The sequence below is a fragment of the Anolis sagrei genome, chromosome 6 (assembly GCF_037176765.1).
Source record: "Anolis sagrei isolate rAnoSag1 chromosome 6, rAnoSag1.mat, whole genome shotgun sequence".
In the NCBI taxonomy this organism is placed as follows: domain Eukaryota; kingdom Metazoa; phylum Chordata; class Lepidosauria; order Squamata; family Dactyloidae; genus Anolis; species Anolis sagrei.
In genome coordinates, this window is record NC_090026.1 from 53,605,407 (window position 1) to 53,631,408 (window position 26,002).

At 47.7% G+C, this 26,002-nt stretch overlaps 1 long non-coding RNA gene across 3 annotated transcripts in view; it reads right to left on the bottom strand.

Moving 5' to 3' along the window:
* The window catches only part of LOC137097377 (uncharacterized), a 224,064-nt gene extending 200,728 nt beyond the window's left edge, over window positions 1-23,336 (bottom strand). For 2 of the 3 annotated variants that reach the window (XR_010910178.1, XR_010910175.1), the window contains exon 1: window positions 23,017-23,336. This is a non-coding gene — a long non-coding RNA (uncharacterized lncRNA). The remainder of the gene's footprint in view (window positions 1-23,016) is intronic. The other variant, XR_010910176.1, reaches the window with a different exon arrangement.
* Window positions 23,337-26,002: the final 2,666 nt, after the last annotated feature.

Below are 26,002 nucleotides of genomic sequence, written 5' to 3' on the forward strand. Positions count from 1 at the left end.
TGGAATTGCACTAAACTTGGCACAGAGAACACCCACGAACACAAAGAGAATACTGGGGGCTCTGGGGAAAACAGACCTTGGAGATTGGGAGCTGCCTGGGATTTATAGTTCTCTGCAATCAGAGAGCATTGTGAAACCCCAACAGCCGTGGAATTGCACTAAACTTGGCACAGAGAACACCCATGAACACAAAGAGAATACTGGGGGCTCTGGGGAAAACTGACCTTGGAGATTGGGAGCTGCCTGGGATTTATAGTTCTCTGCAATCAAAGAGCATTCTGAAACCCCAACAGCCATGGAATTGCACTAAACTTGGCACAGAGAACACCCATGAACACAAAGAGAATACTGGGGGCTCTGGGGAAAACAGACCTTGGAGATTGGGAGCTGCCTGGGATTTATAGTTCTCTGCAATCAAAGAGCATTCTGAAACCCCAACGGCCATGGAATTGGACTAAACTTGGCACAGAGAACACCCACGAACATAAAGAGAATACTGGGGGCTCTGGGGAAAACAGACCTTGGAGATTGGGAGCTGCCTGGGATTTATAGTTCTCTGCAATCAAAGAGAATTCTAAAACCCCAACAGCCATGGAATTGCACTAACCTTGGCACAGAGAACACCCACGAACATAAAGAGAATACTGGGGGCTCTGGGGAAAACAGACCTTGGAGATTGGGAGCTGCCTGGGATTTATAGCTCTCTGCAATCAAAGAGCATTCTGAAACCCCAACGGCCATGGAATTGGACTAAACTTGGCACAGAGAACACCCACGAACATAAAGAGAATACTGGGGGCTCTGGGGAAAACAGACCTTGGAGATTGGGAGCTGCCTGGGATTTATAGTTCTCTGCAATCAAAGAGCATTCTGAAACCCCAACGGCCATGGAATTGCACTAACCTTGGCACAGAGAACACCCACGAACATAAAGAGAATACTGGGGGCTCTGGGGAAAACAGACCTTGGAGATTGGGAGCTGCCTGGGATTTATAGTTCTCTGCAATCAAAGAGCATTGTGAAACCCCAACAGCCATGGAATTGGACTAAACTTGGCACAGAGAACACCCACGAACATAAAGAGAATGCTGGGGGCTCTGGGGAAAACTGACCTTGGAGATTGGGAGCTGACTGGGATTTATAGTTCTCTGCAATCAAAGAGCATTCTGAAACCCCAACGGCCATGAAATTGGACTAAACTTGGCACAGAGAACACACACGAACACAAAGAGAATACTGGGGGCTCTGGGGAAAACAGACCTTGGAGATTGGGAGCTCCCTGGGATTTATAGTTCTCTGCAATCAAAGAGCATTGTGAAACCCCAACAGCCATGGAATTGCACTAAACTTGGCACAGAGAACACCCATGAACACAAAGAGAATACTGGGGGCTCTGGGGAAAACTGACCTTGGAGATTGGGAGCTGCCTGGGATTTATAGTTCTCTGCAATCAAAGAGCATTCTGAAACCCCAACAGCCATGGAATTGCACTAAACTTGGCACAGAGAACACCCATGAACACAAAGAGAATACTGGGGGCTCTGGGGAAAACAGACCTTGGAGATTGGGAGCTGCCTGGGATTTATAGTTCTCTGCAATCAAAGAGCATTCTGAAACCCCAACGGCCATGGAATTGGACTAAACTTGGCACAGAGAACACCCACGAACATAAAGAGAATACTGGGGGCTCTGGGGAAAACAGACCTTGGAGATTGGGAGCTGCCTGGGATTTATAGTTCTCTGCAATCAAAGAGCATTCTGAAACCCCAACAGCCATGGAATTGCACTAAACTTGGCACAGAGAACACCCACGAACACAAAGAGAATACTGGGGGCTCTGGGGAAAACAGACCTTGGAGATTGGGAGCTGCCTGGGATTTATAGTTCTCTGCAATCAAAGAGCATTCTGAAACCCCAACAGCCATGAAATTGGACTAAACTTGGCACAGAGAACACCCATGAACACAAAGAGAATACTGGGGGCTCTGGGGAAAACAGACCTTGGAGATTGGGAGCTCCCTGGGATTTATAGTTCTCTGCAATCAAAGAGCATTCTGAAACCCCAACAGCCATGAAATTGGACTAAACTTGGCACAGAGAACACCCACGAACACAAAGAGAATACTGGGGGCTCTGGGGAAAACAGACCTTGGAGATTGGGAGCTCCCTGGGATTTATAGTTCTCTGCAATCAAAGAGCATTCTGAAACCCCAACAGCCATGAAATTGGACTAAACTTGGCACAGAGAACACCCATGAACACAAAGAGAATACTGGGGGCTCTGGGGAAAACAGACCTTGGAGATTGGGAGCTGCCTGGGATTTATAGTTCTCTGCAATCAGAGAGCATTGTGAAACCCCAACAGCCATGGAATTGGACTAAACTTGGCACAGAGAACACCCATGAACACAAAGAGAATACTGGGGGCTCTGGGGAAAACAGACCTTGGAGATTGGGAGCTGCCTGGGATTTATAGTTCTCTGCAATCAGAGAGCATTGTGAAACCCCAACAGCCATGGAATTGCACTAAACTTGGCACAGAGAACACCCACGAACACAAAGAGAATACTGGGGGCTCTGGGGAAAACAGACCTTGGAGATTGGGAGCTGCCTGGGATTTATAGTTCTCTGCAATCAAAGAGCATTCTGAAACCCCAACAGCCATGAAATTGGACTAAACTTGGCACAGAGAACACCCATGAACACAAAGAGAATACTGGGGGCTCTGGGGAAAACAGACCTTGGAGATTGGGAGCTCCCTGGGATTTATAGTTCTCTGCAATCAAAGAGCATTCTGAAACCCCAACAGCCATGAAATTGGACTAAACTTGGCACAGAGAACACCCACGAACACAAAGAGAATACTGGGGGCTCTGGGGAAAACAGACCTTGGAGATTGGGAGCTCCCTGGGATTTATAGTTCTCTGCAATCAAAGAGCATTCTGAAACCCCAACAGCCATGAAATTGGACTAAACTTGGCACAGAGAACACCCACGAACACAAAGAGAATACTGGGGGCTCTGGGGAAAACAGACCTTGGAGATTGGGAGCTCCCTGGGATTTATAGTTCTCTGCAATCAAAGAGCATTCTGAAACCCCAACAGCCATGAAATTGGACTAAACTTGGCACAGAGAACACCCATGAACACAAAGAGAATACTGGGGGCTCTGGGGAAAACAGACCTTGGAGATTGGGAGCTGCCTGGGATTTATAGTTCTCTGCAATCAAAGAGCATTCTGAAACCCCAACAGCCATGGAATTGCACTAAACTTGGCACAGAGAACACCCATGAACACAAAGAGAATACTGGGGGCTCTGGGGAAAACAGACCTTGGAGATTGGGAGCTGCCTGGGATTTATAGTTCTCTGCAATCAGAGAGCACTGTGAAACCCCAACAGCCATGGAATTGCACTAAACTTGGCACAGAGAACACCCACGAACATAAAGAGAATACTGGGGGCTCTGGGGAAAACAGACCTTGGAGATTGGGAGCTGCCTGGGATTTATAGTTCTCTGCAATCAGAGAGCATTCTGAAACCCCAACAGCCATGGAATTGCACTAAACTTGGCACAGAGAACACCCATGAACATAAAGAGAATACTGGGGGCTCTGGGGAAAACAGACCTTGGAGATTGGGAGCTGCCTGGGATTTATAGTTCTCTGCAATCAAAGAGCATTCTGAAACCCCAACAGCCATGGAATTGCACTAAACTTGGCACAGAGAACACCCACGAACACAAAGAGAATACTGGGGGCTCTGGGGAAAACAGACCTTGGAGATTGGGAGCTGCCTGGGATTTATAGTTCTCTGCAATCAGAGAGCATTCTGAAACCCCAACAGCCATGGAATTGCACTAAACTTGGCACAGAGAACACCCATGAACATAAAGAGAATACTGGGCGCTCTGGGGAAAACAGACCTTGGAGATTGGGAGCTGCCTGGGATTTATAGTTCTCTGCAATCAAAGAGCATTCTGAAACCCCAACAGCCATGGAATTGCACTAAACTTGGCACAGAGAACACCCACGAACACAAAGAGAATACTAGGGGCTCTGGGGAAAACAGACCTTGGAGATTGGGAGCTGCCTGGGATTTATAGTTCTCTGCAATCAGAGAGCATTCTGAAACCCCAACAGCCATGGAATTGCACTAAACTTGGCACAGAGAACACCCATGAACATAAAGAGAATACTGGGCGCTCTGGGGAAAACAGACCTTGGAGATTGGGAGCTCCCTGGGATTTATAGTTCTCTGCAATCAAAGAGCATTCTGAAACCCCAACAGCCATGGAATTGCACTAAACTTGGCACAGAGAACACCCATGAACACAAAGAGAATACTGGGGGCTCTGGGGAAAACAGACCTTGGAGACTGGGAGCTGCCTGGGATTTATAGTTCTCTGCAATCAGAGAGCATTCTGAAACCCCAACAGCCATGGAATTGCACTAAACTTGGCATAGAGAACACCCATGAACACAAAGAGAATACTGGGGGCTCTGGGGAAAACAGACCTTGGAGATTGGGAGCTGCCTGGGATTTATAGTTCTCTGCAATCAAAGAGAATTCTAAAACCCCAACAGCCATGGAATTGCACTAAACTTGGCACAGAGAACACCCACGAACATAAGGAGAATACTGGGGGCTCTGGGGAAAACAGACATTGGAGACTGGGAGCTGCCTGGGATTTATAGTTCTCTGCAATCAAAGAGAATTCTGAAACCCCAACAGCCATGGAATTGCACTAAACTTGGCACAGAGAACACCCATGAACACAAAGAGAATACTGGGGGCTCTGGGGAAAACAGACCTTGGAGATTGGGAGCTGCCTGGGATTTATAGTTCTCTGCAATCAAAGAGAATTCTAAAACCCCAACAGCTATGGAATTGCACTAAACTTGGCACAGAGAACACCCATGAACACAAAGAGAATACTGGGGGCTCTGGGGAAAACAGACCTTGGAGATTGGGAGCTGCCTGGGATTTATAGTTCTCTGCAATCAAAGAGAATTCTAAAACCCCAACAGCCATGGAATTGCACTAAACTTGGCACAGAGAACACCCATGAACACAAAGAGAATACTGGGGGCTCTGGGGAAAACAGACCTTGGAGATTGGGAGCTGCCTGGGATTTATAGTTCTCTGCAATCAAAGAGAATTCTAAAACCCCAACAGCCATGGAATTGCACTAAACTTGGCACAGAGAACACCCACGAACACAAAGAGAATACTGGGGTCTCTGGGGAAAACGGACCTTGGAGATTGGGAGCTGCCTGGGATGTATAGTTCTCTGCAATCAAAGAGAATTCTAAAACCCCAACAGCCATGGAATTGCACTAAACTTGGCACAGAGAACACCCATGAACACAAAGAGAATACTGGGGGCTCTGGGGAAAACAGACCTTGGAGATTGGGAGCTGCCTGGGATTTATAGTTTTCTGCAAGCAAACAGCATTGTGAAACCCCAACAGCCATGGAATTGCACTAAACTTGGCACAGAGAACACCCATGAACACAAAGAGAATACTGGAGGATCTGGGGAAAACAGACCTTGGAGATTGGGAGCTGCCTGGGATTTATAGTTCTCTGCAATCAAAGAGAATTCTAAAACCCCAACAGCCATGGAATTGCACTAAACTTGGCACAGAGAACACCCATGAACACAAAGAGAATACTGGGGGCTCTGGGGAAAACTGACCTTGGAGATTGGGAGCTGCCTGGGATTTATAGTTCTCTGCAATCAAAGAGAATTCTAAAACCCCAACAGCCATGGAATTGCACTAAACTTGGCACAGAGAACACCCATGAACACAAAGAGAATACTGGGGGCTCTGGGGAAAACAGACCTTGGAGATTGGGAGCTGCCTGGGATTTTTAGTTCTCTGCAATCAAAGAGAATTCTAAAACCCCAACAGCCATGGAATTGCACTAAACTTGGCACAGAGAACACCCACGAACATAAGGAGAATACTGGGGGCTCTGGGGAAAACAGACATTGGAGACTGGGAGCTGCCTGGGATTTATAGTTCTCTGCAATCAGAGAGCATTCTAAAACCCCAACAGCCATGGAATTGCACTAAACTTGGCACAGAGAACACCCACGAACATAAAGAGAATACTGGGGGCTCTGGGGAAAACAGACCTTGGAGATTGGGAGCTGCCTGGGATTTATAGTTCTCTGCAATCAAAGAGCATTCTGAAACGCCAACAGCCATGGAATTGCACTAAACTTGGCACAGAGAACACCCATGAACACAAAGAGAATACTGGGGGCTCTGGGGAAAACAGACCTTGGAGACTGGGAGCTGCCTGGGATTTATAGTTCTCTGCAATCAAAGAGAATTCTAAAACCCCAACAGCCATGGAATTGCACTAAACTTGGCACAGAGAACACCCATGAACACAAAGAGAATACTGGGGGCTCTGGGGAAAACAGACCTTGGAGATTGGGAGCTGCCTGGGATTTATAGTTGTCTGCAATCAAAGAGAATTCTAAAACCCCAACAGCCATGGAATTGCACTAAACTTGGCACAGAGAACACCCATGAACACAAAGAGAATACTGGGGGCTCTGGGGAAAACAGACCTTGGAGATTGGGAGCTGCCTGGGATTTATAGTTTTCTGCAAGCAAACAGCATTGTGAAACCCCAACAGCCATGGAATTGCACTAAACTTGGCACAGAGAACACCCATGAACACAAAGAGAATACTGGGGGCTCTGGGGAAAACAGACCTTGGAGATTGGGAGCTGCCTGGGATTTATAGTTCTCTGCAATCAAAGAGCATTCTGAAACCCCAACAGCCATGGAATTGGACTAAACTTGGCACAGAGAACACCCACGAACATAAAGAGAATACTGGGGGCTCTGGGGAAAACAGACCTTGGTGATTGGGAGCTGCCTGGGATTTATAGTTCTCTGCAATCAGAGAGCATTCTGAAACCCCAACAGCCATGGAATTGCACTAAACTTGGCACAGAGAACACCCATGAACACAAAGAGAATACTGGGGTCTCTGGGGAAAACAGACCTTGGAGATTGGGAGCTGCCTGGGATTTATAGTTCTCTGCAATCAAAGAGCATTCTGAAACCCCAACAGCCATGGAATTGGACTAAACTTGGCACAGAGAACACCCACGAACATAAAGAGAATACTGGGGGCTCTGGGGAAAACAGACCTTGGTGATTGGGAGCTGCCTGGGATTTATAGTTCTCTGCAATCAGAGAGCATTCTGAAACCCCAACAGCCATGGAATAGCACTAAACTTGGCACAGAGAACACCCATGAACACAAAGAGAATACTGGGGGCTCTGGGGAAAACAGACCTTGGAGATTGGGAGCTGCCTGGGATTTATAGTTCTCTGCAATCAGAGAGCATTCTGAAACCCCAACAGCCATGGAATTGCACTAAACTTGGCACAGAGAACACCCACGAACATAAAGAGAATACTGGGGGCTCTGGGGAAAACAGACCTTGGTGATTGGGAGCTGCCTGGGATTTATAGTTCTCTGCAATCAGAGAGCATTCTGAAACCCCAACAGCCATGGAATTGCACTAAACTTGGCACAGAGAACACCCATGAACACAAAGAGAATACTGGGGGCTCTGGGGAAAACAGACCTTGGAGATTGGGAGCTGCCTGGGATTTATAGTTCTCTGCAATCAGAGAGCACTGTGAAACCCCAACAGCCATGGAATTGCACTAAACTTGGCACAGAGAACACCCACGAACATAAAGAGAATACTGGGGGCTCTGGGGAAAACAGACCTTGGAGATTGGGAGCTGCCTGGGATTTATAGTTCTCTGCAATCAGAGAGCATTCTGAAACCCCAACAGCCATGGAATTGCACTAAACTTGGCACAGAGAACACCCATGAACATAAAGAGAATACTGGGGGCTCTGGGGAAAACAGACCTTGGAGATTGGGAGCTGCCTGGGATTTATAGTTCTCTGCAATCAAAGAGCATTCTGAAACCCCAACAGCCATGGAATTGCACTAAACTTGGCACAGAGAACACCCACGAACACAAAGAGAATACTGGGGGCTCTGGGGAAAACAGACCTTGGAGATTGGGAGCTGCCTGGGATTTATAGTTCTCTGCAATCAGAGAGCATTCTGAAACCCCAACAGCCATGGAATTGCACTAAACTTGGCACAGAGAACACCCATGAACATAAAGAGAATACTGGGCGCTCTGGGGAAAACAGACCTTGGAGATTGGGAGCTGCCTGGGATTTATAGTTCTCTGCAATCAAAGAGCATTCTGAAACCCCAACAGCCATGGAATTGCACTAAACTTGGCACAGAGAACACCCACGAACACAAAGAGAATACTAGGGGCTCTGGGGAAAACAGACCTTGGAGATTGGGAGCTGCCTGGGATTTATAGTTCTCTGCAATCAGAGAGCATTCTGAAACCCCAACAGCCATGGAATTGCACTAAACTTGGCACAGAGAACACCCATGAACATAAAGAGAATACTGGGCGCTCTGGGGAAAACAGACCTTGGAGATTGGGAGCTCCCTGGGATTTATAGTTCTCTGCAATCAAAGAGCATTCTGAAACCCCAACAGCCATGGAATTGCACTAAACTTGGCACAGAGAACACCCATGAACACAAAGAGAATACTGGGGGCTCTGGGGAAAACAGACCTTGGAGACTGGGAGCTGCCTGGGATTTATAGTTCTCTGCAATCAGAGAGCATTCTGAAACCCCAACAGCCATGGAATTGCACTAAACTTGGCATAGAGAACACCCATGAACACAAAGAGAATACTGGGGGCTCTGGGGAAAACAGACCTTGGAGATTGGGAGCTGCCTGGGATTTATAGTTCTCTGCAATCAAAGAGAATTCTAAAACCCCAACAGCCATGGAATTGCACTAAACTTGGCACAGAGAACACCCACGAACATAAGGAGAATACTGGGGGCTCTGGGGAAAACAGACATTGGAGACTGGGAGCTGCCTGGGATTTATAGTTCTCTGCAATCAAAGAGAATTCTGAAACCCCAACAGCCATGGAATTGCACTAAACTTGGCACAGAGAACACCCATGAACACAAAGAGAATACTGGGGGCTCTGGGGAAAACAGACCTTGGAGATTGGGAGCTGCCTGGGATTTATAGTTCTCTGCAATCAAAGAGAATTCTAAAACCCCAACAGCTATGGAATTGCACTAAACTTGGCACAGAGAACACCCATGAACACAAAGAGAATACTGGGGGCTCTGGGGAAAACAGACCTTGGAGATTGGGAGCTGCCTGGGATTTATAGTTCTCTGCAATCAAAGAGAATTCTAAAACCCCAACAGCCATGGAATTGCACTAAACTTGGCACAGAGAACACCCATGAACACAAAGAGAATACTGGGGGCTCTGGGGAAAACAGACCTTGGAGATTGGGAGCTGCCTGGGATTTATAGTTCTCTGCAATCAAAGAGAATTCTAAAACCCCAACAGCCATGGAATTGCACTAAACTTGGCACAGAGAACACCCACGAACACAAAGAGAATACTGGGGTCTCTGGGGAAAACGGACCTTGGAGATTGGGAGCTGCCTGGGATGTATAGTTCTCTGCAATCAAAGAGAATTCTAAAACCCCAACAGCCATGGAATTGCACTAAACTTGGCACAGAGAACACCCATGAACACAAAGAGAATACTGGGGGCTCTGGGGAAAACAGACCTTGGAGATTGGGAGCTGCCTGGGATTTATAGTTTTCTGCAAGCAAACAGCATTGTGAAACCCCAACAGCCATGGAATTGCACTAAACTTGGCACAGAGAACACCCATGAACACAAAGAGAATACTGGAGGATCTGGGGAAAACAGACCTTGGAGATTGGGAGCTGCCTGGGATTTATAGTTCTCTGCAATCAAAGAGAATTCTAAAACCCCAACAGCCATGGAATTGCACTAAACTTGGCACAGAGAACACCCATGAACACAAAGAGAATACTGGGGGCTCTGGGGAAAACTGACCTTGGAGATTGGGAGCTGCCTGGGATTTATAGTTCTCTGCAATCAAAGAGAATTCTAAAACCCCAACAGCCATGGAATTGCACTAAACTTGGCACAGAGAACACCCATGAACACAAAGAGAATACTGGGGGCTCTGGGGAAAACAGACCTTGGAGATTGGGAGCTGCCTGGGATTTTTAGTTCTCTGCAATCAAAGAGAATTCTAAAACCCCAACAGCCATGGAATTGCACTAAACTTGGCACAGAGAACACCCACGAACATAAGGAGAATACTGGGGGCTCTGGGGAAAACAGACATTGGAGACTGGGAGCTGCCTGGGATTTATAGTTCTCTGCAATCAGAGAGCATTCTAAAACCCCAACAGCCATGGAATTGCACTAAACTTGGCACAGAGAACACCCACGAACATAAAGAGAATACTGGGGGCTCTGGGGAAAACAGACCTTGGAGATTGGGAGCTGCCTGGGATTTATAGTTCTCTGCAATCAAAGAGCATTCTGAAACGCCAACAGCCATGGAATTGCACTAAACTTGGCACAGAGAACACCCATGAACACAAAGAGAATACTGGGGGCTCTGGGGAAAACAGACCTTGGAGACTGGGAGCTGCCTGGGATTTATAGTTCTCTGCAATCAAAGAGAATTCTAAAACCCCAACAGCCATGGAATTGCACTAAACTTGGCACAGAGAACACCCATGAACACAAAGAGAATACTGGGGGCTCTGGGGAAAACAGACCTTGGAGATTGGGAGCTGCCTGGGATTTATAGTTGTCTGCAATCAAAGAGAATTCTAAAACCCCAACAGCCATGGAATTGCACTAAACTTGGCACAGAGAACACCCATGAACACAAAGAGAATACTGGGGGCTCTGGGGAAAACAGACCTTGGAGATTGGGAGCTGCCTGGGATTTATAGTTTTCTGCAAGCAAACAGCATTGTGAAACCCCAACAGCCATGGAATTGCACTAAACTTGGCACAGAGAACACCCATGAACACAAAGAGAATACTGGGGGCTCTGGGGAAAACAGACCTTGGAGATTGGGAGCTGCCTGGGATTTATAGTTCTCTGCAATCAAAGAGAATTCTAAAACCCCAACAGCCATGGAATTGCACTAAACTTGGCACAGAGAACACCCATGAACACAAAGAGAATACTGGGGGCTCTGGGGAAAACAGACCTTGGAGATTGGGAGCTGCCTGGGATGTATAGTTCTCTGCAATCAAAGAGAATTCTAAAACCCCAACAGCCATGGAATTGCACTAAACTTGGCACAGAGAACACCCATGAACACAAAGAGAATACTGGGGGCTCTGGGGAAAACAGACCTTGGAGATTGGGAGCTGCCTGGGATTTATAGTTTTCTGCAAGCAAACAGCATTGTGAAACCCCAACAGCCATGGAATTGCACTAAACTTGGCACAGAGAACACCCATGAACACAAAGAGAATACTGGAGGATCTGGGGAAAACAGACCTTGGAGATTGGGAGCTCCCTGGGATTTATAGTTCTCTGCAATCAAAGAGAATTCTAAAACCCCAACAGCCATGGAATTGCACTAAACTTGGCACAGAGAACACCCATGAACACAAAGAGAATACTGGGGGCTCTGGGGAAAACTGACCTTGGAGATTGGGAGCTGCCTGGGATTTATAGTTCTCTGCAATCAAAGAGAATTCTAAAACCCCAACAGCCATGGAATTGCACTAAACTTGGCACAGAGAACACCCATGAACACAAAGAGAATACTGGGGGCTCTGGGGAAAACAGACCTTGGAGATTGGGAGCTGCCTGGGATTTATAGTTCTCTGCAATCAAAGAGAATTCTAAAACCCCAACAGCCATGGAATTGCACTAAACTTGGCACAGAGAACACCCATGAACACAAAGAGAATACTGGGGGCTCTGGGGAAAACAGACCTTGGAGATTGGGAGCTGCCTGGGATTTTTAGTTCTCTGCAATCAAAGAGAATTCTAAAACCCCAACAGCCATGGAATTGCACTAAACTTGGCACAGAGAACACCCACGAACATAAGGAGAATACTGGGGGCTCTGGGGAAAACAGACATTGGAGACTGGGAGCTGCCTGGGATTTATAGTTCTCTGCAATCAGAGAGCATTCTAAAACCCCAACAGCCATGGAATTGCACTAAACTTGGCACAGAGAACACCCACGAACATAAAGAGAATACTGGGGGCTCTGGGGAAAACAGACCTTGGAGATTGGGAGCTGCCTGGGATTTATAGTTCTCTGCAATCAAAGAGCATTCTGAAACGCCAACAGCCATGGAATTGCACTAAACTTGGCACAGAGAACACCCATGAACACAAAGAGAATACTGGGGGCTCTGGGGAAAACAGACCTTGGAGACTGGGAGCTGCCTGGGATTTATAGTTCTCTGCAATCAAAGAGAATTCTAAAACCCCAACAGCCATGGAATTGCACTAAACTTGGCACAGAGAACACCCACGAACACAAAGAGAATACTGGGGTCTCTGGGGAAAACAGACCTTGGAGATTGGGAGCTGCCTGGGATTTATAGTTGTCTGCAATCAAAGAGAATTCTAAAACCCCAACAGCCATGGAATTGCACTAAACTTGGCACAGAGAACACCCATGAACACAAAGAGAATACTGGGGGCTCTGGGGAAAACAGACCTTGGAGATTGGGAGCTGCCTGGGATTTATAGTTTTCTGCAAGCAAACAGCATTGTGAAACCCCAACAGCCATGGAATTGCACTAAACTTGGCACAGAGAACACCCATGAACACAAAGAGAATACTGGGGGCTCTGGGGAAAACAGACCTTGGAGATTGGGAGCTGCCTGGGATTTATAGTTCTCTGCAATCAAAGAGAATTCTAAAACCCCAACAGCCATGGAATTGCACTAAACTTGGCACAGAGAACACCCATGAACACAAAGAGAATACTGGGGGCTCTGGGGAAAACAGACCTTGGAGATTGGGAGCTGCCTGGGATTTATAGTTCTCTGCAATCAAAGAGAATTCTAAAACCCCAACAGCCATGGAATTGCACTAAACTTGGCACAGAGAACACCCACGAACACAAAGAGAATACTGGGGTCTCTGGGGAAAACGGACCTTGGAGATTGGGAGCTGCCTGGGATTTATAGTTCTCTGCAATCAAAGAGAATTCTAAAACCCCAACAGCCATGGAATTGCACTAAACTTGGCACAGAGAACACCCATGAACACAAAGAGAATACTGGGGGCTCTGGGGAAAACAGACCTTGGAGATTGGGAGCTGCCTGGGATTTATAGTTCTCTGCAATCAAAGAGAATTCTAAAACCCCAACAGCCATGGAATTGCACTAAACTTGGCACAGAGAACACCCATGAACACAAAGAGAATACTGGGGGCTCTGGGGAAAACAGACCTTGGAGATTGGGAGCTGCCTGGGATTTATAGTTCTCTGCAATCAAAGAGAATTCTAAAACCCCAACAGCCATGGAATTGCACTAAACTTGGCACAGAGAACACCCACGAACACAAAGAGAATACTGGGGGCTCTGGGGAAAACAGACCTTGGAGATTGGGAGCTGCCTGGGATTTATAGTTCTCTGCAATCAAAGAGAATTCTAAAACCCCAACAGCCATGGAATTGCACTAAACTTGGCACAGAGAACACCCATGAACACAAAGAGAATACTGGGGGCTCTGGGGAAAACAGACCTTGGAGATTGGGAGCTGCCTGGGATTTATAGTTTTCTGCAAGCAAACAGCATTGTGAAACCCCAACAGCCATGGAATTGCACTAAACTTGGCACAGAGAACACCCATGAACACCAAGAGAATACTGGGGACTCTGGGGAAAACAGACCTTGGAGATTGGGAGCTGCCTGGGATTTATAGTTCTCTGCAATCAGAGAGCATTCTGAAACCCCAACAGCCATGGAATTGCACTAAACTTGGCACAGAGAACACCCACGAACATAAAGAGAATACTGGGGGCTCTGGGGAAAACAGACCTTGGTGATTGGGAGCTGCCTGGGATTTATAGTTCTCTGCAATCAGAGAGCATTCTGAAACCCCAACAGCCATGGAATTGCACTAAACTTGGCACAGAGAACACCCATGAACACAAAGAGAATACTGGGGGCTCTGGGGAAAACAGACCTTGGAGATTGGGAGCTGCCTGGGATTTATAGTTCTCTGCAATCAGAGAGCATTCTGAAACCCCAACAGCCATGGAATTGCACTAAACTTGGCACAGAGAACACCCATGAACACAAAGAGAATACTGGGGGCTCTGGGGAAAACAGACCTTGGAGATTGGGAGCTGCCTGGGATTTATAGTTCTCTGCAATCAGAGAGCACTGTGAAACCCCAACAGCCATGGAATTGCACTAAACTTGGCACAGAGAACACCCACGAACATAAAGAGAATACTGGGGGCTCTGGGGAAAACAGACCTTGGAGATTGGGAGCTGCCTGGGATTTATAGTTCTCTGCAATCAAAGAGAATTCTAAAACCCCAACAGCCATGGAATTGCACTAAACTTGGCACAGAGAACACCCATGAACACAAAGAGAATACTGGGGGCTCTGGGGAAAACAGACCTTGGAGATTGGGAGCTGCCTGGGATTTATAGTTCTCTGCAATCAAAGAGAATTCTAAAACCCCAACAGCCATGGAATTGCACTAAACTTGGCACAGAGAACACCCACGAACACAAAGAGAATACTGGGGTCTCTGGGGAAAACGGACCTTGGAGATTGGGAGCTGCCTGGGATTTATAGTTCTCTGCAATCAAAGAGAATTCTAAAACCCCAACAGCCATGGAATTGCACTAAACTTGGCACAGAGAACACCCATGAACACAAAGAGAATACTGGGGGCTCTGGGGAAAACAGACCTTGGAGATTGGGAGCTGCCTGGGATTTATAGTTCTCTGCAATCAAAGAGAATTCTAAAACCCCAACAGCCATGGAATTGCACTAAACTTGGCACAGAGAACACCCATGAACACAAAGAGAATACTGGGGGCTCTGGGGAAAACAGACCTTGGAGATTGGGAGCTGCCTGGGATTTATAGTTCTCTGCAATCAAAGAGAATTCTAAAACCCCAACAGCCATGGAATTGCACTAAACTTGGCACAGAGAACACCCACGAACACAAAGAGAATACTGGGGGCTCTGGGGAAAACAGACCTTGGAGATTGGGAGCTGCCTGGGATTGATAGTTCTCTGCAATCAAAGAGAATTCTAAAACCCCAACAGCCATGGAATTGCACTAAACTTGGCACAGAGAACACCCATGAACACAAAGAGAATACTGGGGGCTCTGGGGAAAACAGACCTTGGAGATTGGGAGCTGCCTGGGATTTATAGTTTTCTGCAAGCAAACAGCATTGTGAAACCCCAACAGCCATGGAATTGCACTAAACTTGGCACAGAGAACACCCACGAACACAAAGAGAATACTGGGGGCTCTGGGGAAAACAGACCTTGGAGATTGGGAGCTGCCTGGGATTTATAGTTCTCTGCAATCAAAGAGAATTCTAAAACCCCAACAGCCATGGAATTGCACTAAACTTGGCACAGAGAACACCCATGAACACAAAGAGAATACTGGGGGCTCTGGGGAAAACAGACCTTGGAGATTGGGAGCTGCCTGGGATTTATAGTTTTCTGCAAGCAAACAGCATTGTGAAACCCCAACAGCCATGGAATTGCACTAAACTTGGCACAGAGAACACCCATGAACACCAAGAGAATACTGGGGGCTCTGGGGAAAACAGACCTTGGAGATTGGGAGCTGCCTGGGATTTATAGTTCTCTGCAATCAAAGAGAATTCTAAAACCCCAACAGCCATGGAATTGCACTAAACTTGGCACAGAGAACACCCACGAACACAAAGAGAATACTGGGGTCTCTGGGGAAAACGGACCTTGGAGATTGGGAGCTGCCTGGGATTTATAGTTCTCTGCAATCAAAGAGAATTCTAAAACCCCAACAGCCATGGAATTGCACTAAACTTGGCACAGAGAACACCCATGAACACAAAGAGAATACTGGGGGCTCTGGGGAAAACAGACCTTGGAGATTGGGAGCTGCCTGGGATTTATAGTTCTCTGCAATCAAAGAGAATTCTAAAACCCCAACAGCCATGGAATTGCACTAAACTTGGCACAGAGAACACCCATGAACACAAAGAGAATACTGGGGGCTCTGGGGAAAACAGACCTTGGAGATTGGGAGCTGCCTGGGATTTATAGTTTTCTGCAAGCAAACAGCATTGTGAAACCCCAACAGCCATGGAATTGCACTAAACTTGGCACAGAGAACACCCATGAACACAAAGAGAATACTGGGGTCTCTGGGGAAAACAGACCTTGGAGATTGGGAGCTGCCTGGGATTTATAGTTCTCTGCAATCAAAGAGCATTCTGAAACCCCAACAGCCATGGAATTGCACTAAACTTGGCACAGAGAACACCCATGAACACAAAGAGAATACTGGGGGCTCTGGGGAAAACAGACCTTGGAGATTGGGAGCTGCCTGGGATTTATAGTTCTCTGCAATCAGAGAGCACTGTGAAACCCCAACAGCCATGGAATTGCACTAAACTTGGCACAGAGAACACCCACGAACATAAAGAGAATACTGGGGGCTCTGGGGAAAACAGACCTTGGAGATTGGGAGCTGCCTGGGATTTATAGTTCTCTGCAATCAGAGAGCATTCTGAAACCCCAACAGCCATGGAATTGCACTAAACTTGGCACAGAGAACACCCATGAACATAAAGAGAATACTGGGCGCTCTGGGGAAAACAGACCTTGGAGATTGGGAGCTGCCTGGGATTTATAGTTCTCTGCAATCAAAGAGCATTCTGAAACCCCAACAGCCATGGAATTGCACTAAACTTGGCACAGAGAACACCCACGAACACAAAGAGAATACTGGGGGCTCTGGGGAAAACAGACCTTGGAGATTGGGAGCTGCCTGGGATTTATAGTTCTCTGCAATCAGAGAGCATTCTGAAACCCCAACAGCCATGGAATTGCACTAAACTTGGCACAGAGAACACCCATGAACATAAAGAGAATACTGGGCGCTCTGGGGAAAACAGACCTTGGAGATTGGGAGCTGCCTGGGATTTATAGTTCTCTGCAATCAAAGAGCATTCTGAAACCCCAACAGCCATGGAATTGCACTAAACTTGGCACAGAGAACACCCACGAACACAAAGAGAATACTAGGGGCTCTGGGGAAAACAGACCTTGGAGATTGGGAGCTGCCTGGGATTTATAGTTCTCTGCAATCAGAGAGCATTCTGAAACCCCAACAGCCATGGAATTGCACTAAACTTGGCACAGAGAACACCCATGAACACAAAGAGAATACTGGGGTCTCTGGGGAAAACAGACCTTGGAGATTGGGAGCTGCCTGGGATTTATAGTTCTCTGCAATCAAAGAGAATTCTAAAACCCCAACAGCCATGGAATTGCACTAAACTTGGCACAGAGAACACCCATGAACACAAAGAGAATACTGGGGGCTCTGGGGAAAACAGACCTTGGAGATTGGGAGCTGCCTGGGATTTATAGTTCTCTGCAATCAAAGAGCATTCTGAAACCCCAACAGCCATGAAATTGCACTAAACTTGGCACAGAGAACACCCATGAACACAAAGAGAATACTGGGGGCTCTGGGGAAAACAGTCCTTGGAGATTGGGAGCTGCCTGGGATTTATAGTTCTCTGCAATCAAAGAGAATTCTGAAACCCCAACAGCCATGAAATTGCACTAAACTTGGCACAGAGAACACCCATGAACACAAAGAGAATACTGGGGTCTCTGGGGAAAACAGACCTTGGAGATTGGGAGCTGCCTGGGATTTATAGTTCTCTGCATTCAGAGAGCATTCTGAAACCCCAACAGCCATGAAATTGCACTAAACTTGGCACAGAGAACACCCATGAACACAAAGAGAATACTGGGGGCTCTGGGGAAAACAGACCTTGGAGATTGGGAGCTGCCTGGGATTTATAGTTCTCTGCAATCAAAGAGCATTCTGAAACCCCAACAGCCATGGAATTGGACTAAACTTGGCACAGAGAACACCCACGAACATAAAGAGAATACTGGGGGCTCTGGGGAAAACAGACCTTGGTGATTGGGAGCTGCCTGGGATTTATAGTTCTCTGCAATCAAAGAGCATTCTGAAACCCCAACAGCCATGGAATTGCACTAAACTTGGCACAGAGAACACCCACGAACACAAAGAGAATACTGGGGGCTCTGGGGAAAACAGACCTTGGAGATTGGGAGCTGCCTGGGATTTATAGTTCTCTGCAATCAGAGAGCATTCTGAAACCCCAACAGCCATGGAATTGCACTAAACTTGGCACAGAGAACACCCATGAACATAAAGAGAATACTGGGCGCTCTGGGGAAAACAGACCTTGGAGATTGGGAGCTGCCTGGGATTTATAGTTCTCTGCAATCAAAGAGCATTCTGAAACCCCAACAGCCATGGAATTGCACTAAACTTGGCACAGAGAACACCCACGAACACAAAGAGAATACTAGGGGCTCTGGGGAAAACAGACCTTGGAGATTGGGAGCTGCCTGGGATTTATAGTTCTCTGCAATCAGAGAGCATTCTGAAACCCCAACAGCCATGGAATTGCACTAAACTTGGCACAGAGAACACCCATGAACACAAAGAGAATACTGGGGTCTCTGGGGAAAACAGACCTTGGAGATTGGGAGCTGCCTGGGATTTATAGTTCTCTGCAATCAAAGAGAATTCTAAAACCCCAACAGCCATGGAATTGCACTAAACTTGGCACAGAGAACACCCATGAACACAAAGAGAATACTGGGGGCTCTGGGGAAAACAGTCCTTGGAGATTGGGAGCTGCCTGGGATTTATAGTTCTCTGCAATCAAAGAGAATTCTGAAACCCCAACAGCCATGAAATTGCACTAAACTTGGCACAGAGAACACCCATGAACACAAAGAGAATACTGGGGTCTCTGGGGAAAACAGACCTTGGAGATTGGGAGCTGCCTGGGATTTATAGTTCTCTGCATTCAGAGAGCATTCTGAAACCCCAACAGCCATGAAATTGCACTAAACTTGGCACAGAGAACACCCATGAACACAAAGAGAATACTGGGGGCTCTGGGGAAAACAGACCTTGGAGATTGGGAGCTGCCTGGGATTTATAGTTCTCTGCAATCAAAGAGCATTCTGAAACCCCAACAGCCATGGAATTGGACTAAACTTGGCACAGAGAACACCCACGAACATAAAGAGAATACTGGGGGCTCTGGGGAAAACAGACCTTGGTGATTGGGAGCTGCCTGGGATTTATAGTTCTCTGCAATCAGAGAGCATTCTGAAACCCCAACAGCCATGGAATTGCACTAAACTTGGCACAGAGAACACCCATGAACACAAAGAGAATACTGGGGGCTCTGGGGAAAACAGACCTTGGAGATTGGGAGCTGCCTGGGATTTATAGTTCTCTGCAATCAGAGAGCATTCTGAAACCCCAACAGCCATGGAATAGCACTAAACTTAGCACAGAGAACACCCATGAACACAAAGAGAATACTGGGGGCTCTGGGGAAAACAGACCTTGGAGATTGGGAGCTGCCTGGGATTTATAGTTCTCTGCAATCAGAGAGCATTCTGAAACCCCAACAGCCATGGAATTGCACTAAACTTGGCACAGAGAACACCCACGAACATAAAGAGAATACTGGGGGCTCTGGGGAAAACAGACCTTGGTGATTGGAAGCTGCCTGGGATTTATAGTTCTCTGCAATCAGAGAGCATTCTGAAACCCCAACAGCCATGGAATTGCACTAAACTTGGCACAGAGAACACCCATGAACACAAAGAGAATACTGGGGGCTCTGGGGAAAACAGACCTTGGAGATTGGGAGCTGCTTGGGATTTATAGTTCTCTGCAATCAGAGAGCATTCTGAAACCCCAACAGCCATGGAATTGCACTAAACTTGGCACAGAGAACACCCATGAACACAAAGAGAATACTGGGGGCTCTGGGGAAAACAGACCTTGGAGATTGGGAGCTGCCTGGGATTTATAGTTCTCTGCAATCAGAGAGCACTGTGAAACCCCAACAGCCATGGAATTGCACTAAACTTGGCACAGAGAACACCCACGAACATAAAGAGAATACTGGGGGCTCTGGGGAAAACAGACCTTGGAGATTGGGAGCTGCCTGGGATTTATAGTTCTCTGCAATCAGAGAGCATTCTGAAACCCCAACAGCCATGGAATTGCACTAAACTTGGCACAGAGAACACCCATGGACATAAAGAGAATACTGGGCGCTCTGGGGAAAACAGACCTTGGAGATTGGGAGCTGCCTGGGATTTATAGTTCTCTGCAATCAAAGAGCATTCTGAAACCCCAACAGCCATGGAATTGCACTAAACTTGGCACAGAGAACACCCACGAACACAAAGAGAATACTGGGGGCTCTGGGGAAAACAGACCTTGGAGATTGGGAGCTGCCTGGGATTTATAGTTCTCTGCAATCAGAGAGCATTCTGAAACCCCAACAGCCATGGAATTGCACTAAACTTGGCACAGAGAACACCCATGAACATAAAGAGAATACTGGGCGCTCTGGGGAAAACAGACCTTGGAGATTGGGAGCTGCCTGGGATTTATAGTTCTCTGCAATCAAAGAGCATTCTGAAACCCCAACAGCCATGGAATTGCACTAAACTTGGCACAGAGAACACCCACGAACACAAAGAGAATACTAGGGGCTCTGGGGAAAACAGACCTTGGAGATTGGGAGCTGCCTGGGATTTATAGTTCTCTGCAATCAGAGAGCATTCTGAAACCCCAACAGCCATGGAATTGCACTAAACTTGGCACAGAGAACACCCATGAACACAAAGAGAATACTGGGGGCTCTGGGGAAAACAGACCTTGGAGATTGGGAGCTGCCTGGGATTTATAGTTCTCTGCAATCAAAGAGAATTCTAAAACCCCAACAGCCATGGAATTGCACTAAACTTGGCACAGAGAACACCCATGAACACAAAGAGAATACTGGGGGCTCTGGGGAAAACAGACCTTGGAGATTGGGAGCTGCCTGGGATTTATAGTTCTCTGCAATCAAAGAGCATTCTGAAACCCCAACAGCCATGAAATTGCACTAAACTTGGCACAGAGAACACCCATGAACACAAAGAGAATACTGGGGGCTCTGGGGAAAACAGTCCTTGGAGATTGGGAGCTGCCTGGGATTTATAGTTCTCTGCAATCAAAGAGAATTCTGAAACCCCAACAGCCATGAAATTGCACTAAACTTGGCACAGAGAACACCCATGAACACAAAGAGAATACTGGGGGCTCTGGGGAAAACAGACCTTGGAGATTGGGAGCTGCCTGGGATTTATAGTTCTCTGCAATCAAAGAGAATTCTGAAACCCCAACAGCCATGGAATTGGACTAAACTTGGCACAGAGAACACCCATGAACACAAAGGGAATACTGGGGGCTCTGGGGAAAACAGACCTTGGAGATTGGGAGCTGCCTGGGATTTATAGTTCTCTGCAATCAGAGAGCATTCTGAAACCCCAACAGCCATGGAATTGCACTAAACTTGGCACAGAGAACACCCATGAACACAAAGAGAATACTGGGGGCTCTGGGGAAAACAGACCTTGGAGATTGGGAGCTGCCTGGGATTTATAGTTCTCTGCAATCAAAGAGCATTCTGAAACCCCAACAGCCATGGAATTGCACTAAACTTGGCACAGAGAACACCCATGAACACAAAGGGAATACTGGGGGCTCTGGGGAAAACAGACCTTGGAGATTGGGAGCTGCCTGGGATTTATAGTTCTCTGCAATCAAAGAGCATTCTGAAACCCCAACAGCCATGGAATTGCACTAAACTTGGCACAGAGAACACCCACGAACACAAAGAGAATACTAGGGGCTCTGGGGAAAACAGACCTTGGAGATTGGGAGCTGCCTGGGATTTATAGTTCTCTGCAATCAGAGAGCATTCTGAAACCCCAACAGCCATGGAATTGCACTAAACTTGGCACAGAGAACACCCATGAACACAAAGAGAATACTGGGGGCTCTGGGGAAAACAGACCTTGGAGATTGGGAGCTGCCTGGGATTTATAGTTCTCTGCAATCAAAGAGAATTCTAAAACCCCAACAGCCATGGAATTGCACTAAACTTGGCACAGAGAACACCCATGAACACAAAGAGAATACTGGGGGCTCTGGGGAAAACAGACCTTGGAGATTGGGAGCTGCCTGGGATTTATAGTTCTCTGCAATCAAAGAGCATTCTGAAACCCCAACAGCCATGAAATTGCACTAAACTTGGCACAGAGAACACCCATGAACACAAAGAGAATACTGGGGGCTCTGGGGAAAACAGTCCTTGGAGATTGGGAGCTGCCTGGGATTTATAGTTCTCTGCAATCAAAGAGAATTCTGAAACCCCAACAGCCATGGAATTGCACTAAACTTGGCAGAGAGAACACCCACGAACACAAAGAGAATACTGGGGGCTCTGGGGAAAACAGACCTTGGAGATTGGGAGCTGCCTGGGATTTATAGTTCTCTGCAATCAAAGAGAATTCTAAAACCCCAACAGCCATGGAATTGCACTAAACTTGGCACAGAGAACACCCATGAACACAAAGAGAATACTGGGGGCTCTGGGGAAAACAGACCTTGGAGATTGGGAGCTGCCTGGGATTTATAGTTCTCTGCAATCAGAGAGCACTGTGAAACCCCAACAGCCATGGAATTGCACTAAACTTGGCACAGAGAACACCCACGAACATAAAGAGAATACTGGGGGCTCTGGGGAAAACAGACCTTGGAGATTGGGAGCTGCCTGGGATTTATAGTTCTCTGCAATCAGAGAGCATTCTGAAACCCCAACAGCCATGGAATTGCACTAAACTTGGCACAGAGAACACCCACGAACACAAAGAGAATACTGGGGGCTCTGGGGAAAACTGACCTTGGAGATTGGGAGCTGCCTGGGATTTCCTTCCTGCCACAGCTATCCCCTGGGAGGCGCCTGCAAACGCTGCTGCAACAACTCAGGGGCTGTTTGCAGCAGGGAGCTTCTCCGTTTGCAGCTTCTCCGTTGGCCTGGGGATGGCTCTCCTCCTTTCCTGGGCCCGCCTACAGGAGCGGCTGCAGCCCAGCACGTGCTGCTCCAGGGAGGATGATGCCAGGAAGGTGTGGGGCTGAAAGAAGGGCATCCATTCTCTGCATAGCAACCCAGTTGTCTTTTCCTCCTCTTTCCTTGCCCCTTTCTTTCCTCTGCTCTTTCTGCCTGCACACCTTTCCCTCCTTCTCCCTTGCCCCAGACCCCTTGATTTTCTTCTTCCTCGCCCCATGTGCCCTTTTTTCTCCCTCTCCCTTGCCATGTGCGTGCCCTTTTCTCCTCCCTTGACCCTCGTTCACCTTTCTTCTCCCTCACCCTGCGTGGACCCTTTCCCCCTTCTCCCTCACCCCATGTGTGCCTTTCCACCCCCCTCCCTTGCCCCTGTGTGCCTTTCTCTCCTTCTCTCTCATCAAACTACAAGAGAGGAGATTCCACCTGAACATTAGGAAGAACTTCCTGACTGTGAGAGCCGTTCAGCAGTGGAACTCTCTGCCCCGGAGTGTGGTGGAGGCTCCCTCTTTGGAAGCTTTTAAGCAGAGGCTGGATGGCCATCTGTCAGGGGTGATTTGAATGCAATATTCCTGCTTCTTGGCAGGGGGTTGGACTGGATGGCCCAAGAGGTCTCTTCCAACTCTTTGATTCTATGATTCTATGATCTTGTGCGTGCTTTTCCTTTTTTCTCCCTCACTCCGTAGGCACCTTTCTTTCCTTCGCCCTTTCCCTGCGTACCCATTATTATTATTATTATTATTATTATTATTAACTTTATTTGTACCCCGCTAGCATCTCCCGCAGGACTCGACGCGGCTTACACAGGCCGAAGCCTCAAAACACAATACAATAAAACATAGCACAATAATAAGCAAAGCAAATCAAACAATTAAGCAAAATAACAACAATAACTACATCAAGACACTATTCAAACTGGTTCGGCCGGCGCAATGGGGTACAGGGGTTAAAGTGCTGAAATGGCAGGAGGAACGTAGGATTAGAGGTATGGTGTGCAGTAACATCGGTTGTACTAAAGTGCTTCTAGGACTTGGGATGGGGGATTCCTAATCTGAAAAGGCACATCGGAACAGCCAGGTTTTTAGGTTCCTTCTGAAAACTGCTAGAGTAGGGGCCTGTCGGAGATCTTTTGGAAGGGCATTCCAAAGTCGGGGGGCCGCCACAGAGAAGGCCCTGTCCCGTGTCCCCACCAAGCGCGCTTGCGGCGTGGGTGGGATCACGAGCAGGGCCTCCCCAGATGACCGGAGTGAGCGTGTGGGTTCGTAGATGGAGATGCGGTCACGCAGTAGGGTGGTCCCAAACCGTTCAGGGCTTTGTAGGTGAGCACCTGCACCTTGAATTGGGCTCGGAAAATAAATGGCAGCCAGTGGAGCTCCTTAAACAGAGGAGTAGACCTCTCTTGATAATGAGCCCCGGTTAGCATCCTGGCTGCTGCCCGCTGGACCAATTGAAGTTTCCGAGCCGACTTCAAGGGCAGCCCCACGTAGAGTGCATTGCAGTAATCCATTCTAGAGGTGACCAAGGCGTGGACCACCCCGGCCTTCACGAGGTATGGTCGCAGCTGGCGCACCCTTTATCTTCCTCTCTCTCTAGCTGGGTTGCTCTGCCGAGAGAGAGAGAGCGAGAGCGGAGGAAAGGCCTCCTCTCCCAGTTTTCCAGGAGCCATTCGCAGGCAGGGGAGGACTTCCATCAGCCTCCGTCGAGCTGCTGCTGCTGCTGCTGGGTTGCAGCTGCTCCTCTAGGCCTGCAGCAGCAGCTCAACGATGGAGGTGTTCAGAGGTAGGACGCCGCTGCCTCCGCCGCTCCGGGAAGGCATGCGATTATTGCTGGGCTGGGAAAGGGCTGCCGCTATCCCTATCAGGAGTGCCATTGGCTTGTGGGTCGGCCGCCATTTTGGAGGGGGCGTGGCTAGCCAATGTGGCTTGGCGACCCCCAGAAAATGGCCAAACGACCCCCCGGGGGTTGCGACCCCCAGGTTGAGAACCGCTGGTATAGAGCTTTATAGGTCAAAACCAACACTTTGAATTGGGATCGGAGATGGACCGGCAGCCAGGGGAGCTGGCATAGCGGGGGGGGGGGGGTCCATGAAAACTGGGTCACAGCCTAGATCTACGGGGTGAGCTCCCACCTGTCAGCTCCAGATTCTCATGTGGGGATATGTGAAAAGCCTCCCGCAGGATGGTAAAACACTCGGGTGTCCCCTGGGCAACGTCCTTGCAGACGGCCAATTCTCTCACACCAGAAGCGGCCTGCAGTTTTTCAGGTTGCTCCTGACACGAAAAAAGGCTAGATTAGAAAAGTGAGAAGAAAGTTGGTGCCAAGATTCTCAATTCCCAAAGAACTACCTCTGGGGTACTTTGTGAAGCAGAGGATTTTTACCAGTGTGAAAAACCGGCAAGTACTCTGTTCCTTATCCTACCACAATTTTATGGCACAATTATACTATATAACAAAATTGGAGAACTATTCTGTTCCTGGTTTGAAAGTGTTATTTCCTGTTTAATTGTGCATTCCTTACTTTGAAAGTTGTTGTTATACTCCGGAAACTTCATTTTCTGCCTGTCACAAACTAAGTTGAATGGGTTGAGACTCAATGAGATATTCATAGAAAAACTATAGCAAAATGAGCAGGGCCTCCCCGAATGATCTTAGATTACGAGGTGGGACGAAGGGGTGGACGCGTTTTTGACAAGAAAGCTGGGCCACAACCGTATAGAGCTTTATAGGTCAAAACCAGCACTTTGAATTGGGCTCGGAGATGGACCGGCAGCCAGTGGAGCTGGCATAGCAGGGGGGTTCCATGCAAACTGTGCCACAGCCTGGA